The sequence below is a fragment of the Eriocheir sinensis genome, unplaced genomic scaffold (genome assembly GCF_024679095.1).
Source record: "Eriocheir sinensis breed Jianghai 21 unplaced genomic scaffold, ASM2467909v1 Scaffold246, whole genome shotgun sequence".
NCBI classification, from domain to species: Eukaryota; Metazoa; Arthropoda; class Malacostraca; order Decapoda; family Varunidae; genus Eriocheir; species Eriocheir sinensis.
The window spans coordinates 222,231-244,056 of NW_026111550.1; the positions used below are offsets into that span (position 1 = coordinate 222,231).

Consider the following 21,826-nt stretch of genomic DNA (forward strand, 5'->3'; position numbering starts at 1 on the left):
ACGGACCAACAGCGCACACTTTTTCCGTCAGCAAAAGTAATGGTTTGTGGTGACTTCAATCAGCTTAAAACTAGTGACATAGAACATAAGAACATAAGAACGTAAGGAGTCTGCAAGAGGCCGGTTGGCCTACACAAGGCAGCTCCTGTAAGCCTAATCCCACCTTACTTCAGTATCCATGAATTTACCCAACCTCTTCTTGAATGTATCAATGGTATTGGCACCCACAACATGACAGCCAAGTCTGTTCCACTCATCCACAACCCTACTGATAAACCAATTCTTGTCAATGTCTTTGTTGAATCTGAATTTTTCTAACTTGAGACCATTGCTACGTGTACTACCTGGGTCTTTTACACCCAAAACCCTATTGACATCCCCTTTATTGTAGCCCTCCATCCATTTATAGACTTCGATCAAGTCTCCTCGCAACCTTCCCCTTTCTAGAGTGTAGATTAAAATGCTTCAGTCCATCCTCATAAGGCAAGTTTCTCACCCCCTGAATATTTTTTTTCATCCTTCTCTGTACATATTCTAATATCTTTATATCCATTCTATAGTAGGGTGACCAACAATGAACCGCGTAATCAAAGTGAGGTCTAAGTAGTGCTAAGTGAAGTCTGAGGATGACAGCAGCTTACGCTCCTCGAGATGAAACCAAGTACTCTGTTCGCTCGATTCTTAGCCTGAATGCATTAAGCAATGGGACGGAGGTTAGTGCTCACTAAGACTCCTAAGTCCCTTTCACACCCAGACCTGCTTAGAGTAGTGTCATTTTAGGAGTAATTGTGTGAGGGGTTATTCCTACCTACACTCAGAATACTACACTTCCCGACATTGAATTCCATCTGCCACTTCCCCGCCCAATCATATAGTATGTCAAGTTCATCCTGGAGAACGCTAGTGTCCCTGTCTGGTGGAATTACTCTACCGATCTTGGTATCATCTGCGAACTTACTGACATCACTACTAATTCCTGTCTCCAAATCATTGATGTAGAGATAAAAAGCAGCGGACAGCGGAGGAAGAGGAGGAAGAGAAGGAAAAAGAGGAAGAAGAGAAGGAGGAAGACGATAAAGTAGGAGGAGAAGGAGGAGGAAGAGGATGTCAAGAATAAGGAAGAATGAGTGTTATAATTAGTAAAAAGAAATAGAGAAAAAAGGAAGAAACAAAAGAACGAGAAGAAAGAATTAAGAAAAGGATAAAGATGAAAAGGAGGAGGAGGAGAAAACATTTATGTGAGAATAATGGCCGAAGATCGGATGGAAGACATAAATTAAGAGAAAAAAGAGGAGGAAGAAACGTTTATAATGAAAAAGAAAACTGAAAAGAAAAGAAAGAAACCAAGGAAAAAAAATGTAATTATGACAAGTGAAACATAGATAGATAAAGAATCACACACACACACAGACCGTGGTGATGCACGCTTGCACGTCCAAGAGAGATGTGCCACCTCCGCTGCTGTCAATTGGTTCACACCACCTCCAGGTTGTCCAGTCCACCAAACTACTCGGTGTCACTGTGGATAACCTACTCAACTGGAAGCTCTACGTCTCCAACACCGTCAGAGCAGCCTCCTACAAACTGTACATGCTGCGTAGACTCAGGACTCTGGGGGCACCGGCTGCTGAGCTGTGCAGTATTTACTCATCATTCATACTACAAAACCTCATGTATGCCTCCCCGGCGTGGTCATCGTCCCTTACCCTCACCCAACAAAAGCAGCTTGAGAGGGTTCAAGGGAGGGCATTCAGGGTCATTTTAGGCCCTGACTACCTACGACAATGCCCTGACCTCCCTGTCTCCCGAGGCTCTCTGACAGGCACCAGGACGCCCTCAGAAAATTCGGCATCTCCCTGCTTCACCATCCTCGCCACCGCCACCTCCTGCCACCTGACGCCCCTCCCTCCACCCGCTTCACCAGACATCACTAGGGGTGGGCAGGTACCGGTACCAGTACCGGTACTAACGGTAGAACATAAGAACGCAGGAGTCTGCAAGAGGCCGGTAGGCCTGTACGAGGCAGCTCCTTTGACCCTAAGCTCCCGTGTATCTAACCCCACCTAATATCGCTGTCCATGAATTTATCTAGCCTATTTTTGAATGTGACAATTGTATTGGCACTCACCACATGACTGCTAAGCCTATTTCACTCATCCACCACCCTGTTAGTAAACCAATTTTTGCCTATGTCCCTGTTGAATCTGAATTTATCCAGTTTAAACCCGTTACTTCGTGTCCTACCCGGTTCTCTTACCAACAAAACCTTATGAATGTCTCCCTTATTAAAGCCCTTCATCCATTTATAAACCTCGATCATGTCTCCACGCACCCTTCGCCTTTCTAGAGAATGCAAGTTTAACTGTTTGAGTCTTTCCTCGTATGGCAAGTTTCTCAACCCCTGAATCATCTTAGTCATCCTCCTCTGCACCGATTCTAACATTTTGATATCCATTCTATAGTAGGGTGACCAGAACTGAACCGCATAGTCAAGATGAGGTCTAACTAATGCTAAATATAGTTTGAGGAAGACTTCGGGGCTTCTGTTGCTTACGCTCCTTGAAATAAATCCCAGTACCCTATTAGCTCGATTTCTAGTTTGAATGCATTGTGCCCTAGGACGGAGATCAGAGCTCACTAAGACCCCTAAATCTAAACAACAACTAAACCTCACACAGGTGGTTAATTTCCCCACACACGGCCCTAACACCTTAGATCTAATCCTCACTGACCTGACGCACCTCTACCTCCCCCCTAAGCCCCTCCCCCCCCATGGGACGGAGCACACACCTCTCAGTCCTGTGGAGTGTGGACACCTGCACCCACCATTTCCAGCAAGGCTCCACCCATCACCGAGACCTACAGGCCGGTAACGGATTCAGCCACCCGTTCTTTCGGACAGTGGATCACGCACCACCGCTGGACTGAGGTTCTCACCGTGGAAGATGTCCATGACAAGTGGAAACGCTACACCGCCACCATCACCACAGCCTACCAACACTTCTTCCCATTGAAAGCACGAAGAGTCCATCCCTCAGACACCCCGTGGATCACACCCAGGATGAAACATATAGTCCTCTTTTCCTTCCTATTTCAGTTTTTAGCCTGTCTGTTATCCATCGCGGGTAATTACCTGTTGACCTGACTTCCCTGTGAGGTATAAACTGTTTCTGTCGGCCATGGGAAGACCTCCACCTACTGTCCTATGCCTGTACCTTCCTTACGACTGCTGGAGAACAAATGTATCATGCCTATAACGTAAGAAATGAAGGAAAAGAGAGGCGGCCTTAGTTGAGTCTAGCGGGCCAGGGAGGGCGATGCCAGCTATACGACAACTCCTTCAGACACAACAATAAAATGACGTTTAGGAGCTCAGATCAATCCTTTCCGCTCGTATAACCTACACCAACAGTTAGGCTTCATGCACAGTGTTTGCTTGGGTACGGTAACTGACGTGGGTGTGATTGTGTTCAGCCAGGAGCCGGGTGATACAATACTGGAATACGGGAAGGCCTGACTGGAAGTGTATTGGACTGGCTGCGGGGAGACGGTGGGCGGGGCATGCGGCGGGGAGGGGAGGCTGTATTTACGCTGATTTATCCTTTTATGAGCTGTCTATGGCGATGGGAAGACCTCCACGTACAATATTATACCTGCAGCTTCCTTAACAGTGATGGAAAACTAATGTATCACACCCAAACGCCCACACACACGGGAGTTCACGGGTGCGCTGGGCGGGGAGGGGAGGCTGTATATACGCTGATTTACCCTTTATGAGCTGTTTATGGCGATGGGAAGACCTCCACGTACAATATTATACCTGCAGCTTCCTCAACAGTGATGGAAAACTAATGTATCACACCCAAACGCCCACACACACGGGAGTTCACGGGTGCGCTGGGCGGGGAGGGGAGGCTGTATTTACGCTGATTTATCCTTTTATGAGCTGTCTATGGCGATGGGAAGACCTCCACGTACAATATTATACCTGCAGCTTCCTTAACAGTGATGGAAAACTAATGTATCACACCCAAACGCCCACACACACACGGGAGTTCACGGGTGCGCTGGGCGGGGAGGGGAGGCTGTATATACGCTGATTTACCCTTTATGAGCTGTTTATGGCGATGAGAAGACCTCCACGTACAATATTATGCCTACAGCTTCCTCATTAGTGCTAGAAATCTAATGTATCACGCCCAAACGCCCACACACACGGGAGTTCACGGGTGCGCTGGGCGGGGAGGGGAGGCTGTATATACGCTGATTTACCCTTTATGAGCTGTTTATGGCCATGAGAAGACCTCCACGTACAATATTATACCTACAGCTTCCTCATTAGTGCTAGAAATCTAATGTATCGCACCCAAAACGCCCACACACCGCCCAAACACACGTACGGGAGTTCACGGAGTACGTTGGGAGGGACTTCTTGGCGGCTGAGAGTAGGCAATATAGACGTTGAATTATCGCTTTATATACTGTCTGTGGCTATGGAAACACCTCCACGTACCGTCCTATACCTGTACGTTCCTTGTGGCTACAGGAAAAGCAATGTACCACGCCCCGAACGCCCAGAAATAGCCCGAAATTAGCCTGAATGCACGGCGAAAAAACACGACTTGGTCTTTGAATTCTCACCTCGTCCCAAACACAAAGGAACACAAAGGAAGAACAAACAACAGCCGACCTGCTGAATGAATGGCATACCAGGCGTGTTTGCTCACAGGGGGCAGCACTGATTGTTTATTTTTTTATTTCCGAAGATTGACATGAGCTAATAGAGTGACTTATCCCTTAAACGCCTCATATCTAACCCCTGAACCCACGTGACAAGCCCCAACCCCAACATAACCCCGTAAAACACATACCCACATATTTTTATCATTGTATCTTAGTGAACACGATGCGCGAGAATCATGATTGTTGGCACATGCCGCCCGCTAAAGCCCTTCCACAGATTCTCATATTCTTCCCCAGAACGCCATGTAGTACCCTCACAATACCACATAGCCTTCCCAACACCACATAACCATTCCCCAACACCACATAACCCTCCTACAACCCCATACAACACCCCGAACGTCACATATCCACCCAAAGTCACGTAAAACCCTTCATTGACACAACATAGACCTTCCTTAAACCACATAACCCCTTACTAACCCCACATAGCTTTCCCCAACACCACATAACCATTCCCCAACACCACATAACCCTCCTACAACCCCATACAACACCCCGAACGTCACATATCCACCCAAAGTCACGTAAAACCCTTCATTGACACAACATAGACCTTCCTTAATCCACATATCCCCTCACTAGCCCCACATAACAGCCTCCCAACACCACATAACCCCTCATCACCCCCACATAAGACTTCCAACACTACATAACCCTTCCCAGTTATTGATCGAGCTGTGCCTAGTCATATCAGTCATTTGTCTCGAACTAGTTGGAATAGAATGGCTTATATATATTTTTTCTGCCCCCTCACCCTTTTCTACCCGCTTGTCAGTTGTCAGTAGCGCATCGAAGAGTTATATCTATCAATCTTACGTGTCCTGTGCGTGTGTGTGTGTGTGTGTGTGTGTGTATAGGGGGAAGTGAGGGGCTGTGAACGGTTCGTGTGAGAAGGGGAAGGAAAGTGAAGGGGAGAGGGGAAGGAGGGGAGGAAAGGGGGGAAGGGGGAGGAGGTGATTACCCAATGCCATAATCATTCGTTAATCATATATTGCTTACTCAGAGGAGGAGGGGGTTAGGGAGGAAGGAGGGAAGGGAGGAAGAGGGGGAGGGAAGGAAGGAGAGAGGTAGGTAGGTAACGGGAAGGTGTGTGTGGTAGTGTGTGTGTGTGTGTGTGTTTTCCTAGGCTATCAATCTCTCTCTCTCTCTCGCGGCCAGGTGTGTCCGATCAAATCCTTTTTAATTCCGTATGAACGATCGAGTAATTGAGGTGACCAAAGGCTTGACCCCGACCGACAGGTGCAACGGAGAGGGAATTTCTCTCTCTCTCTCTCTCTCTCTCTCTCTCTCTCTCTCTCTCTCTCTCTCTCTCTCTCTCTCTCTCTCTCTCTATATATATCTCTATATATATATATATATATATATTTTTTTTTTCTACAGATTGTCTTGTGTTTTCCTTTCCAACACTGCTCCGGGAAATCAGTTAAACAATCCATCATCTTCTTTTCTCTATCTTTCACAAGCTTCCACCAGAGAGGATAAAAGGGCCAAGAAGAGGGAAATGGAATAAAAGAAGGATAAAAGAAGTTCGGGAAAGTTAATACACTAAAAAACGACAAAAATCATATAGTTTCAGGCGATCCATCATGACCAACGACCCTTTATCCACTATCCACCACAGAGGCAGAGAGAATGATTTGGGAGTACATGTTACCAGGTTACCAGTGAAGGGATATCCAGCACACCAATACCACATGGGAAACACTCCACTATCCACCACAGAGACAAAGAATGATTTGGGAGTACATGTTACCAGGTTACCAGTGAAGGCGAAATCCGTGCCAATCACAGCGGACAGGTAAAAACATTTGCTAATAATCTGAACTGTCCGAGAAAACACATGAAAACCAGTGGAGTAGATACCAACCTTCAGCTTTGGGATGACCACAGACACATACATTTATTTTAAGGTGGATGTCATTATTTAGATCCATAAAGGGGCATCAAAACAAAAAAATGAAAGACCCAAACACTTTCTCAATGACACAACATATGGACAGTAACAGCAGTGTAAAAAATAAGTGCAAATTCAATACCTTATATATAGAACAAATAATAGACCCAACAAGACATATCTGGCACACTAACATCAGTGTAAAAAATCAGTGCAAATTCAATACCTTATATATAGAACAAATAATAGACCCAACAAGACATATAAGGGACACTAACATCAGCGTAAAAAAATAAGTGAAAATTCAATACCTTGAGTCAACCACAAATAGTAGAGATTTTTGGGTATTTGGTAAGCTTTGGTTCCGTCTGGTAAGGCACTGGTAGAGGTTTTATGTTTTAGGAAAGGCTTTCATATGGGTTGTGTTGGTAGTAGTATTTCCAGGTGTAGATTTGCGAGCTTCCCCAACAACACGAAAAACACTCATAAGCCTGACTGGTATCCTTGGAGGCTTTGGGAAATAGCTGTCACAACCCAGGCTCGCCAGATTCTGTGCAGTGTAGTGCGGAGGACGCGGAGACAAACACAAAGCCTCTGGGGTCAAGGCGTTGGCCAGCGGCTGTAATAAATAAGTCATTTTTTCAACCCTTGTTACGTCTACGCTGCTGACGGATAATGCAGGCAAACATTTTATTCAACTTTCTTTTCCTTATTATTTGGTTGTTTTGTACAGAGATCAGAATTTAGTACCCTTACTGCTAACATGGGAGTGTGTGCAGTAAACAACAGAATGTCTGAGCCCTCTCAACCTTTGTGTTCTCATAAGACTGAGACACTTTCATGGAGTATAAGATACTTATTTTCGTGACTGGACTTTTTTTCCACACCACCTCTGAGGTAAAAGTCCCAGGCGCGTTTTTATTTAAGAGGTGTCCCCTGAAGGCCTAATCCTCTCTTTGATCTTTGATCAGAAAATTCATTAGTTGGGTGGTTGCCAAGTTGGCAACACAGCGGGTTTATGCGTTTATACGTTTTTAAATGGAAGCAGCAGTAAGTTATTGCAGTAAGAGTTGTTACAATAGCAGAAGCAGCACAGGTCATTATGCGTTAGCAGTACGGGTCATTGCAACAGCGGAAAAAAACACAGGTTGCTATGCATCATGCAGCAGTACGGGTCATTGCAACAGCGGAAAAAAACACAGGTTGCTATGCATCATGCAGCAGAACGGGTCGTTGCAACAGCGGAAAAAACACGAGTTGCTATGCGTCATGCAGCAGTACGGGTTATTATGCAGAAGCAGAATGGGTTGCCGCGACGAGAGCACCACAAATATATTCGATCAATACTCTTACACTCTAACACAGGTGTGGAGTCGGATATAAAAAAATTTGACTCCACCCCCTCCCCCTTACCCTTGTCTGGTGCAGTGGTAGGGAAAATAAAGCCCGTAACGCCACACCGCACCACAATAAATGAACCACACCTCACCTTAATTAACGAGCCACACCGCACCACAGTAAACGAACCATACCGCACTACAATAAACGAACCAAACCTCACCTTAATTAACGAACCACACCGCACCACAATAAATAAACCACACCTCACATTAATTAACGAACCATACCGCACCACAATAAACGAACCACACCTCACCTTAATTAACGAACCACACCGCACCACAGTAAATGAACCACATCTCACCACAGTAAACAAACCACACAGCACCACAATAAAGGAGTCGGAGAGCATTTTACCGTCTCCAACTCCAGGCAAAAGTAGGCTACACACTTGTACCATTAAATATACCTTAAAGTACGTTATACCAGGCTTAAATATACCCTTAGTAAATTCATCACACTTCAGGTATAGACAGAAAAAAAATCCCCTCCTCCTGTTTTGCCTCTTCTTCCTTCTTTCTTCTTGTCTTCTTTATTCTTTCTTCTTCTTTTCCTCTTCATTGACTAGGCTCTCTTGCAGGCCTGGAAAAAATGGTACTGTCAGTCGCTTCCACATCAACTATTTCAAAAACACCAAAAAGGAGATCAACTGAGTTCCAGTGAATGTGTTTTCTACATTCATGGTACAAAAGAAGGGTCGTCTACCTCTACCACCACGGTCTTAAAACTACCCGTGGAAAGACACAGAAATCCCTTGTCAAATATGTAAGCTTAAGTGCTGAAATGGTTTATTTAAGTATGCCCCAAAATTTGTTAATCAGAGAAAGGTTTACATTTTCTGCAAACTGAAAAGGGTCAAACTGCCACCAGGGTCTTAAAACTACCCGTGGAAAGACACAGAAATCCCTTGTCAAATATGTGAGCTTAAGTGCTGAAATGGTTTATTTAAGTATGCCCCAAAATTTGTTAATCAGAGAAAGGTTTACATTTTCTGCAAACTGAAAAGGGTCAAACTGCCACCAAGGTCTTAAAACTACCCGTGGAAAGACACAGAAATCCCTTGTCAAATATGTAAGCTTAAGTGCTGAAATGGTTTATTTAAGTATGCCCCAAAATTTGTTAATCAGAGAAAGGTTTACAATTTCTGCAAACTGAAAAGGGTCAAACTGCCACCAGGGTCTTAAAACTACCCGTGGAAAGACACAGAAATTCCTTGTCAAATATGTAAGCTTAAGTGCTGAAATGGTTTACTTAAGAATGCCCCAAAATTTGTTAATCAGAGAAAGGTTTACATTTTCTGCAAACTGAAAAGGGTCAAACTGCCACCAGGGTCTTAAAACTACCCGTGGAAAGACACAGAAATCCCTTGTCAAATATGTGAGCTTAAGTGCTGAAATGGTTTATTTAAGTATGCCCCAAAATTTGTTAATCAGAGAAAGGTTTACATTTTCTGCAAACTGAAAAGGGTCAAACTGCCACCAAGGTCTTAAAGCTACCCGTGGAAAGGCACAGGAGTCCCATGAAAGCCTAGTCAAATATATGCAAGCTTGGGCGCCAAAATGTTATGTTAATCTTAACCCAGTAGCAGCGGGGATCATGTTTCTTAATGGTCAATCCAAGCGAAAAAAAATGAGAAAAAAATCACCCCTCACACAAACCATTTCATAATATATATATCAAAGTATTTGTGATCAGATTATGTATCATCTATTTTGGGGGGTTTAAATCATGGCACAAATTTGGCCCGTCGCTGCTACACGGTAAAGCCACAAATTTGGCCCACGCTGCTGCTGCTACCGGGTTAAAATATGTCTGTAATTAGAAAGGTTTACACTTGCAGAAGACTTCACGCTAAATGAATTCATGTCCAACAGCACTATGAGACCTCTACCCATAATAATCCATATGAAAAAGTTTTGATTGCAACGAAAGAAATCAGTCGGTACCTTAACCAGCTGTGTGTGAGGTTGGTGTCGTCGTCTCCTTCCCCAACACACACACACCGCCTCCTGCAGTCATCTTCCTCCTCTTCACAGCATCGACCATCTGGCTGCCTGGAAGAAACTCTGTTGTTAGTCTAATGAAGGTTACATTTTCTGAGTCTACATGAGTTTGTGATTATCCAGGATGAGTGAGACAGAAGTTGGTGTTCAGAGATGCTCCCACCTCGCTCATTAACTATTTCCAAATGTTAAAAAGAGATCAGCGATGTTCTAATGAGTGTTTTATTAGGTTCATGGCACAGAAGAAGGGTCAAGCCACCACAGGATCATTAAACCAGTAGCAGCGACGGGATAAATTTGTGGCTTCACCGAGTAGCAGCGAAGAGCCTGGGAGTGTATGTTACCAGGCTACCAGTGAAGGGATATCCAGCACACCAATACCACATGGGAAACACTCCACTATCCACCACAGAGCCAGAGAAAGACCTGGGAGTGTATGTTACCAGGCTACCAGTGAAGGGATATCCAGTACACCAATACCACATGGGAAACACTCCACTATCCACCACAGAGCCAGAGAGAGACCTGGGAGTGTATGTTACCAGGCTACCAGTGAAGGGATATCCAGCACACCAATACCACATGGGAAACACTCCACTATCCACCACAGAGCCAGAGAGAGACCTGGAAGTGTATGTTACCGGGCTACCAGTGAAGGGATATCCAGCACACCAATACCACATGGGAAACACTCCACTATCCACCACAGAGAGAGACCTGGGAGTGTATGTTACCAGGCTACCAGTGAAGGGATATCCAGCACACCAATACCACATGGGAAACACTCCACTATCCACCACAGAGCCAGAGAGAGACCTGGGAGTGTATGTTACCAGGCTACCAGTGAAGGGATATCCAGCACACCAATACCACATGGGAAACACTCCACTATCCACCACAGAGCCAGAGAGAGACCTGGAAGTGTATGTTACCGGGCTACCAGTGAAGGGATATCCAGCACACCAATACCACATGGGAAACACTCCACTATCCACCACAGAGCCAGAGAGAGACCTGGGAGTGTATGTTACCAGGCTACCAGTGAAGGGATATCCAGTACACCAATACCACATGGGAAACACTCCACTATCCACCACAGAGAGAGACCTGGGAGTGTATGTTACCAGGCTACCAGTGAAGGCCAAATCCATGCCAATCGCAGTGGCCGGGTTAAAAGTGTCACAAGTAAATTAAATATGAATGGTAAAAATCCAGGATAAAGAGATAGAGCTCACCTTTCTGTTCCTGCGTCTCTGCTTCTTGTCTCTTGCCTCCTTGTGCTCGAGTCGTCTCTCCCTCCGCCTCCCTTCACCTCCTCGTCCTAGTGCTCCTCCTCCATTCCCCGGCCAGCCAGGGGAGGAGGAGGGGAAGAGAAGAGACGAAAATTAGTGCACATCCCTAAACAGAGGGTGCAAAACCTATTACAATCTCGCCACCTTCGTAAAGAAACCGCCCAAGTCGTTATTTTCTATTTTTCAAGAAGAGAACGTCATCATCTCATTTGGCTTAAGATTTAGGCAGAAAGACGAAGGCAATTCTAGAAAACTCAAACCCTGAATATCTAAGACCACTTAACAAAAATGGAAATCACTGAAAATGACTTAGGCAATTACTTTATGAGGGTGACGATATAACAGCAGCAGGTGTGTGTGGGGAGGGTGGAGGAGGAGGGGGAAAAGATAGGAAAGAAGGCCATGCTGTTTGCACCTCTGTGACATGTGCACCGCGGGGAGACTTGACATGAGAGCCCCGCCCCGCCCAACGGTGTTACGACGTCGGGATGACATCAGCTTCACTCACACTTTCTTCTGCCATCACTGTGACATGTGCACCTCAAGGGAGGCAGATCCTCAATCCGACTGAACGACAAACAACCCAGACAGTGGTTCAGGCCACCCTAGCCAGCCACATTCCGCCGAAACGGAGTGGAGGTGTCGGCGCAACCATCCCCACCTTAGGGCTGCCGCCGACAGCTTCATGAGTCCCCCCACTCCCAAACGGGTGTTACGACGTCGGGATGGTCTCGCCGGATCTCGGGACGGACAGATTCACACAAGGAGGTAAAGGAAGTTGAAGGAGGAGGAGGAGGAGGCAGGCTGAGAAAAAGATTAAGGTTCGTTAGAAAGTAAAAAGTTTTGAATAGAAGGCAAAAATGAGGCCAAACCCTCAGAATGTCATAGTGAGGTACTTAACTTAGTAATGCAGAGCTCTTCCTCCTCTTGCTGTGGTCTGGGCAGGGCAGCCCCTTGCTTGCTGTGGAGGGCAGCACTCCCACAGCAGCTGAGGAGAGGGAAGGAAGTGGTCACACCAAGGTCCATATCATTAACCCGGTAGCAGTGACGGGCCAAATTTGTGGCTTTACCGTGTACCAGCGAACGGTGAAATTTTTGCCATGATGTAAACCCCCAATAATAGATGATGCATAAACTGATCACAAATGCTTTGATATATATTATGAAATGGTTTGTGAGAGGGGTGATTTTTTCTCATTTTTCTCGCTTGGAGGGACCGTTAAGAAACATCAACCCCGCTGCTACCGGGTTAAACCACCCCTGGGAATGCCTGAAACTCCTATAAAAGCCTTAAAAATGTGAGCTTGGGCGCCAAAATATTTAAGAAAATGACCCAGAGAAGCTGGCAATGATTCGAACACATGAAGAGAGGAGAGGGCGGAGTGCTGAGGATGGTGGAGGATACTGAGGTACCCAGAGGGAGGACAGTTAGAAGACCCAAGGATAACATGGAGAGGAACAGTGACACAAGACCTGGAAGTGTTAGAAAGAGGAAGGATTAGCATTGGACCCAGCAAAATGGAGGAGCATCAAGGCAAGTCTGCCATCAAGACTGGAAGGACTATAAACAAAGAAGAAGGAGAATACAGAGCAGCTAACGACTCTGTGTATATCTGAGGTAGTGTTAGAGAGGCAACCAAACCAAGGCGGAGTTCTGTTTTTGGTGGCATCTGGCGGTTGAGTTCTTGCTACAGAGTGGTGTTGGGTTACATGGCCAAAGTGACAGAGATGCGCACTGAGGCCATGTGCAGCTTTAGCCTATGCCCCAAAGCTTTCCATGAACACCTCCATACAAAACAGCAATAGAGAAGGAATTAACACCTTGACCGTGGATTTCCTACAAGAGGACATCACCAAGCTACAGGAATGGAACAAAAAGTGGCTCCTACAATTCAATGAGGAAAAATGTAAAGTCCTGCACCTTGGGAGGGGATATCCAGCACACCAATACCACATGGGAAACACTCCACTATCCACCACAGAGCCAGAGAGAGACCTGGGAGTGTATGTTACCAGGCTACCAGTGAAGGGATATCCAGCACACCAATACCACATGGGAAACACTCCACTATCCACCACAGAGCCAGAGAGAGACCTGGGAGTGTATGTTACCAGGCTACCAGTGAAGGGATATCCAGCACACCAATACCACATGGGAAACACTCCACTATCCACCACAGAGCCAGAGAAAGACCTGGGAGTGTATGTTACCAGGCTACCAGTGAAGGGGTATCCAGCACACCAATACCACATGGGAAACACTCCACTATCCACCACAGAGCCAGAGAAAGACCTGGGAGTGTATGTTACCAGGCTACCAGTGAAGGGATATCCAGCACACCAATACCACATGGGAAACACTCCACTATCCACCACAGAGCCAGAGAGAGACCTGGGAGTGTATGTTACCAGGCTACCAGTGAAGGCCAAATCCATGCCAATCGCAGTGGCCGGGTTAAAAGTGTCACAAGTAAATTAAATATGAATGGTAAAAATCCAGGATAAAGAGATAGAGCTCACCTTTCTGTTCCTGCGTCTCTGCTTCTTGTCTCTTGCCTCCTTGTGCTCGAGTCGTCTCTCCCTCCGCCTCCCTTCACCTCCTCGTCCTAGTGCTCCTCCTCCGTTCCCCGGCCAGCCAGGGGAGGAGGAGGGGAAGAGAAGAGACGAAAATTAGTGCACATCCCTAAATAGAGGGTGCAAAACCTATTACAATCTCGCCACCTTCGTAAAGAAACCGCCCAAGTCGTTATTTTCTATTTTTCAAGAAGAGAACATCATCATCTCATTTGACTTAAGATTTAGGCAGAAATAAAAAGGCAATTCTAGAACACTCAAACCCTGAATATCTAAGACAACTTAACAAAAATGGAAATCACTGAAAAATGACTTAGGCAATTACTTTAAGAGGGTGACGATATAAAAGAAGTAGTTGTGTAGTGGAGGGGGGGATGAGGAGGTGGAAAAGATAGGAAAGAAGGCCATGCTGTTTGCACCTCTGTGACATGTGCACCGCAGGAGACTTGACATGAGAGCCCCGCGCCCAACGGTGTTACGACGTCGGGATGACATCAGCTTCACTCACACTTTCTTCTGCCATCACTGTGACATGTGCACCTCAAGGGAGGCAGATCCTCAATCCGACTGAACGACAAACAACCCAGACAGTGGTTCAGGCCACCCTAGCCAGCCACATTCCGCCGAAACGGAGTGGAGGTGTCGGCGCAACCATCCCCACCTTAGGGCTGCTGCCGACAGCTTCATGAGTCCCCCCACTCCCAAACGGGTGTTACGACGTCGGGATGGTCTCGCCGGATCTCGGGACGGACAGATTCACACAAGGAGGTAAAGGAAGTTGAAGGAGGAGGAGGAGGAGGCAGGCTGAGAAAAAGATTAAGGTTCATTAGAAAGTAAAGTTTTTAATAGAAGGCAAAAATGAGGCCAAACCCTCAGAATGTCATAGTGAGGTACTTAACTTAGTAATGCAGAGCTCTTCCTCCTCTTGCTGTGGTCTGGGCAGGGCAGCCCCTTGCTTGCTGTGGAGGGCAGCACTCCCACAGCAGCTGAGGAGAGGGAAGGAAGTGGTCACACCAAGGTCCATATCATTAACCCGGTAGCAGCAACAGGCCAAATTTGTGCCATGATATTTACCCCCCAAAATAGATGATACATAAACTGATCACAAATGCTTTGATATATATTATGAAATGGTTTGTGTGAGGGGTGATTTTTTCTCATTTTTCTCACTTGGAGGGACCGTTAAGAAACATCAACCCCGCTGCTACCGGGTTAAACCACCCCTGGGAATGCCTGAAACTCCTATAAAAGCCTTAAAAATGTGAGCTTGGGCACCAAAATATTTAAGAAAATGACCCAGAGAAGCTGGCAATGATTCAAACATATGAAGAGAGGAGAGGGCGGAGTGCTGAGGATGGTGGAGGATATTGAGGTACCCAGAAGGAGGACAGTTAGAAGACCCAAGGATAACATGGAGAGGAACAGTGCCACAAGACCTGGAAGTGTTAGAAAGAGGAAGGATTAGCATTGGACCCAGCAAAATGGAGGAGCATCAAGGCAAGTCCGCCATCAAGACTGGAAGGACTATAAACAAAGAAGAAGGAGAATACAGAGCAGCTAACGACTCTGTGTATATCTGAGGTAGTGTTAGAGAGGCAACCAAACCAAGGCGGAGTTCTGTTTTTGGTGGCATCTGGCGGTTGAATTCTTGCTACAGTGTGGTGTTGGGTTACTTGGCCAAAGTGACAGAGATGAGCACTGAGGCCATGTGCAGCTTTAGCCTATGTCCCAAAGCTTTCCATGAACCCCTCCATACAAAACAGCAATAGAGAAGGAATTAACCCCTTGACCATGAATTTCCTACAAGAAGACATCACCAAGCTACAGGAATGGAACAAAAAGTGGCTTCTACAATTCAATGAGGAAAAATGTAAAGTCCTGCACCTTGGGAGGGGATATCCAGCACACCAATACCACATGGGAAACACTCCACTATCCACCACAGACCGAGAGAGAGACCTGGGAGTGTATGTTACCAGGCTACCAGTGAAGGGATATCCAGTACACCAATACCACATGGGAAACACTCCACTATCCACCACAGAGCCAGAGAGAGACCTGGGAGTGTATGTTACCAGGCTACCAGTGAAGGCCAAATCCATGCCAATCGCAGTGGCCGGGTTAAAAGTGTCACAAGTAAATTAAATATGAATGGTAAAAATCCAGGATAAAGAGATAGAGCTCACCTTTCTGTTCCTGCGTCTCTGCTTCTTGTCTCTTGCCTCCTCGTGCTCGAGTCGTCTCTCCCTCCGCTTCCCTTCACCTCCTCGTCCTAGTGCTCCTCCTCCGTTCCCCGGCCAGCCAGGGGAGGAGGAGGGTAAGAGAAAAGACAAAAATTAGTGCACATCCCTAAACAGAGGGTGCAAAACCTAATACAATCTCGCCACCTTTGTAAAGAAACCGCCCAAGTCGTTATTTTCTATTTTTCAAGAAGAGAACGTCATCATCTCATTTGGCTTAAGATTTAGGCAGAAATAAAAAGGCAATTCTAGAACACTCAAACCCTGAATATCTAAGACAACTTAACAAAAATGGAAATCACTGAAAAATGACTTAGGCAATTACTTTATGAGGGTGACGATATAACAGCAGGAGGTGTGTAGGGGAGGGGGTGAGGAGGAGGGGGAAAAGATAGGAAAGAAGGCCATGCTCTTTGCACCTCTGTGACATGTGCACCGCGGGGAGACTTGACATGAGAGCCCCGCCCCGCCCAACGGTGTTACGACGTCGGGATGACATCAGCTTCACTCACACTTTCTTCTGCCATCACTGTGACATGTGCACCTCAAGGGAGGCAGATCCTCAATCCGACTGAACGACAAACAACCCAGACAGTGGTTCAGGCCACCCTAGCCAGCCACATTCCGCCGAAACGGAGTGGAGGTGTCGGCGCAACCATCCCCACCTTAGGGCTGCTGCCGACAGCTTCATGAGTCCCCCCACTCCCAAACGGGTGTTACGACGTCGGGATGGTCTCGCCGGATCTCGGGACGGACAGATTCACACAAGGAGGTAAAGGAAGTTGAAGGAGGAGGAGGAGGAGGCAGGCTGAGAAAAAGATTAAGGTTCGTTAGAAAGTAAAAAGTTTTAAATAGAAGGCAAAAATGAGGCCAAACCCTCAGCATGTCATAGTGAGGTACTTAACTTAGTAATGCAGAGCTCTTCCTCCTCTTGCTGTGGTCTGGGCAGGGCAGCCCCTTGCTTGCTGTGGAGGGCAGCACTCCCACAGCAGCTGAGGAGAGGGAAGGAAGTGGTCACACCAAGGTCCATATCATTAACCCGGTAGCAGTGACGGGCCAAATTTGTGGCTTTACCGTGTACCAGCGAACGGTGAAATTTTTGCCATGATGTAAACCCCCAATAACAGATGATGCATAAATTGATCACAAATGCTTTGATATATATTATGAAATGGTTTGTGAGAGGGGTGATTTTTTCTCATTTTTCTCGCTTGGAGGGACCATTAAGAAACATGATCCCCACTGCTACTGAAGCATGTCAAAGGAGGCAGAAGTGAATGTATCAGTGAGAAGTGTCAGCTGAGGTAAGGGAAACTAATCCTATCACTTATACCTCCTTACTGGGATATAATAATAATAATAATAATAATAATAATAATAATAATAGTCTTTTGTATATAGACATAGAAATAACTCCATTGGACTTGATATTCTGCTGAGGCAATACTACAGCATGTTTAAGGCAGCAGCAGCATACCTAGTTGATATATTAATGAAAACCTTGTAATTTATAAGTAAATCTTGGTGATAAATTTGCAAAGAACAAAATACCTGGCTGATATATTAAATGAAAACCTTGCAAATATATAGGTACAGAAGACTGAGAATATGTTTGAAGGGAGGAGGAAGAGGAGGAGGAGGAGGAGGAGGAGGGAGGAGGAGGAGGAGGGAGGGAAGAGAAGAAAGAAAAAGGAAGGGAAAGGAGAAGAAAAGGAAGGGAAAGGAAGAAAAGAAAAGGAAGGGAAAGAAGAAGAAAAGGAAGGGAAAGGAAGAGAAGAAAAGGAAGGGAAAGGAAGAGAAAAGGAAGGGAAAGGAAGAGAAGAAAAGGAAGGGAAAGGAAGAGAAGAAAAGGAAGGGAAAGGAGAAGAAAAGGACGGGAAAGGAAGAGAAGGAAGAAAATAACAAAATAAGGGTAGAAAGAAAGAGGAGGAATGTAGAGAATGGAAGAAGGGAGAGGAAAATACTAAGAGAAGGAGGAACAAGGGAAGGGAAGGAAGAAGAGGAAATATATTACTAATAAAAACCTTGCAATATATTAGTAAAGAAAACCTTGGTAATAGTTAAACAATCAAATACCTGGTTGATAAAAGTGAAAACCTTGTTAGTATATAATAAAACCTACCTAGTTGACAGAATAGTAATGGCACATAGTAAATATAGTACCCAGTTCATAAAATAATAGTACCTAGTTGACATAATAGTACTGAAAACCTTCGCTTTCTATCATACACCCATACAGCAGGTAAAATCACATACACACCTTTCGTAGAGCCGCCCTGCCGCCAGTACTCCATCCCGGGTCACTTGTATAGGCGCCGTAACCAGGTCAGTTCAGTGCAGTGTAGTTCGGAGGGAGTGCCTTGGCAGCGGCCCCTCTAAATGGTCTCTTGTGCCTGGCTGCCTTCTCTTCAATTTAAGCGATTCTTCCAAAAGTCTTGAGTATATTTAATTTCCTCCCTTCTGTTTGTTTCCAGTTCTGTTTGGAGGGTTGCCTTTGCCCCTCTAAATGGTCTTCTTGTGCATGGTTGTGCTGCCTTCTCTTCTCTGATTTTTAAGCGATTCTTCCAAAAGTCTTGAGTATATTTAATATCCTCCCTTCTGATTGAGTTTACAGTTCAGTTCGGAGCCTCCACTTCTTGATTTTCTTGTGCCTGCTTGAGAGCTGTGGAAGAAGGAGAACAAGAGTTATGATAGACACAGTCCCGTCACGCAGGTGGCTTGGCAAGTAACACAATACGTAACACTGTCCCTGAACACACGTCACACGCCTTCCCCGCCCGTCACAATGCGTAGACGTAACACAGTACCATACATCACCGTGACAAAGCTATATAATGTGGCAGGTAACTAAATAATAACGTAACACTAGTCTAGGATACAAAATCATTGTCTCTGGCACTGCGTAACACCTTCAACGCGTCACACGCCTCCCTGACCGTCACCTTAATGCGTAGACGTAACACAGCACCATACATCACCGTGACGAAGCTATATAGTGTGGCAGGTAACGAAATAATAACGTAACACTAGTCTAGGGTACCCAAACACTGTCTCTGGCACTGCGTAACACCTTCAACCCGTCACACGCCTCCCTGACCGTCACCTTAATGCGTAGACGTAACACAGTACCATACATCACCGTGACGAAGCTGTATAGTGTTGCAGGTAACGATATAATAACGTAACACTAGTCTAGGGTACCCAAACAGTCATTGGCACTGCGTAACACTTGCAACCCGTCACACGCCTCCCTGACCGTCACCTCAAGACGTAGCCGTAACACAGCAGACAGGAGCACAGTAACACAGCTGTAGAGTTAGTCACGCATGAAAATAACAACGTGTAAGTCTCTCACCTCAAAATATATATTAACCACGGCCCTGCCACGACTGCCCGGCGGTCACCTCAACACTGGACGCCACACAGCCCTATTACGCAATTATATCATTGACCCAGCAATAATATAATGACTCATAGCACTGTCTCACCTCAAATTACACTCCACAAGTCCCTGGCAAGCTCGTGGAGGCAAGAAATAGTGGGAGCCAGCGGGGCCATGGCGCGGGGTTGACAGGTGGCCATGGCTGTGTGGACGCGAAGACTCCCAGCCAATCAGCGCACAGGAAGCTCCGGGCAGCCAATCAGAGCACAGAATAGGGACGCTGCCCTCTCCCGCCAAAGCCAAAGATATATTATAGTTATTTCCAAGCCTGTTTTAAGCCTTACAATGTTGCTATGGCTTTCCGGAAGGTTAGAATTAGTAATTGCACACTTTAATTATGGTTTTCTTGGAGCTTTGAAGGTTTAGAGGCTTGAGTGTGAAGGAGCGAGAAACTGTCAGGTCCGTACACACATATATAGTTATTTCCAAGCCTGTTTTAAGCCTTACAATGTTACTATGGCTTTCCGGGAGATTAGAATTAGTCTTTGCACACTTTAATTATGGTTTCCTTGGAGCTTTGAAGGTTTAGAGGCGTGAGTGTGAAGGAGCGAGAAACTGTCGGGTCCGTACACACTACACACATATATAGTTATTTCCAAGCCTGTTTTAAGCCTTACAATGTTGCTATGGCTTTCCGGGAGGTTAGAATTAGTCTTTGCACACTTTAATTATGGTTTCCTTGGAGCTTTGAAGGTTTAGAGGCGTGAGTGTGAAGGAGCGAGAAACTGTCGAGTCCGTACACACATATATAGTTATTTCCAAGCCTGTTTTAAGCCTTACAATGTTGCTATGGCTTTCCGGGATGTTAGAATTAGTCTTTGCACACTTTAATTATGGTTTTCTACGAGCCTTGAAGGTTAAGAGGCGTGTGTGTGAGGGTGCGAGAAATTGGCGGCAAAGATTCTTATGAGGGAAGCCGTCCTTTGCACCGCGACCAAGCCTGTTTAAGCCTTACACTCTTACTATGGCTTTCCAAGAGGTTACTTTTAGTCTTTGCACACTTTAATTATGGTTCTCTACGAGTCTTGAAGGTTAAGAGGCGTGTGTGTGAGGGAGCGAGATTTTGGCGCCAAAGTTGCAATGAGGGGGAAGCTGCTGACCTGGTGCCGCGACCAATCACAGAGCAGGAAAAAAAGGCGGAGCCGACAGCCAATCAGCGCACAGCAAGGCCCCCAGGACAGCCAATCAGAGCCGAGAATAGGGACGCCCCCCATTTCCCGCTCAAAATCACTCAAGAAAGCCACACACAGATATATTATAGCCATTCTCATGCACTTTTAGAAGCTTAAACTTAATTATGGCTTTCCTGGAGACTAGTTTTGATATTTTCACACTTTAATTATGGCTTTTCGGGAGCTCTGAAGGTGAATTAACGTGTCTAAGAGGGAGAGAGCGGTGCTCGTCTTCATATCTCGTCGAATTATTAATAAAACCAAAACTTACCGGCGTGGAAATATAATATGGATAAAATTAAATTAAAACTTACCTGAAACTTGCTTGGTCCATATAGTAATAAGGGAAATATGAGTAACGAAGCCAGTCAGAATTAGTTTGTCTTACAGGAATATAAAATCACACTAAAAAACATAAATTACTGATAAAATGTAACAGATATGGATAATTAATGTGATAAAGAAGATAATATTCACGGGATAAGTGATAAGGGAAATAAATAAGTTAACCAGAATCTCGATAAAGCCTTTCTGAATATAAAAAACCAAATACAAAAACCATATATACTGCGGAAATGTGACAAATGATAATATAATGTGATAAACGAAAGGAATAATGAAGATATAAGATAAGATAAACAAATATGCCTTCCACAACGATCGAAATATAAAAAACACTGCAAACCATAAATGACTTCGAAAATATGAAATAAATTAATAAAAAGAAACTATCATTGGAATATCTAAGTTTACCTCGCAACACACACTGCTCACACACTTCAACCTTATAACGTGACCGCTTCGCCCTCTCTGCCCCCAGCTATTATCTTACCTTAATTAAGTAGTGCTATTGCCAAATAACCGGGCTGCGGCGTTATAATCGTGAATATTTGGCGCCATCGTAAGGAGCGTCTTGCCGTACGTCTGCTTGGAATGGAGGTCGGCCCGGGAATGGCGCCAAGGCTCGCTTCCCCGCCAAGCTTAGTATCTCAAACACGCTTATTAATGGTCTTACGCAGGGACGAACTATGAATTAATGACTATAAAAACACATTAATAGAG

General features: G+C 45.5%; 3 long non-coding RNA genes across 4 annotated transcripts in view; all 3 read right to left on the reverse strand.

Moving 5' to 3' along the window:
• LOC126991144 (uncharacterized) overlaps positions 1 to 4,419 on the reverse strand; it is a 35,328-nt gene extending 30,909 nt beyond the window's left edge. The window contains exon 1 of the long non-coding RNA XR_007745200.1: positions 4,401 to 4,419. This is a non-coding gene — a long non-coding RNA (uncharacterized LOC126991144). The remainder of the gene's footprint in view (positions 1 to 4,400) is intronic.
• Positions 4,420 to 8,160: 3,741 nt separating this feature from the next.
• LOC126991138 (uncharacterized) lies at positions 8,161 to 11,555 on the reverse strand. The gene is made up of 3 exons (XR_007745185.1): positions 11,280 to 11,555; positions 9,988 to 10,095; positions 8,161 to 8,623 (listed from the first exon to the last, which is right to left on the reverse strand). It is a non-coding gene; the product is annotated as an uncharacterized LOC126991138 (long non-coding RNA).
• A 148-nt stretch (positions 11,556 to 11,703) lies between these two features.
• LOC126991137 (uncharacterized) lies at positions 11,704 to 18,524 on the reverse strand. Of its 2 annotated transcripts, none has more exons than XR_007745183.1 (3): positions 18,411 to 18,524; positions 16,097 to 17,142; positions 11,704 to 12,324 (listed from the first exon to the last, which is right to left on the reverse strand). It is a non-coding gene; the product is annotated as an uncharacterized LOC126991137 (long non-coding RNA). The 2 variants fall into 2 exon arrangements; XR_007745184.1 differs by lacking the exon at positions 11,704 to 12,324 and adding an exon at positions 14,404 to 14,896.
• Positions 18,525 to 21,826: the final 3,302 nt, after the last annotated feature.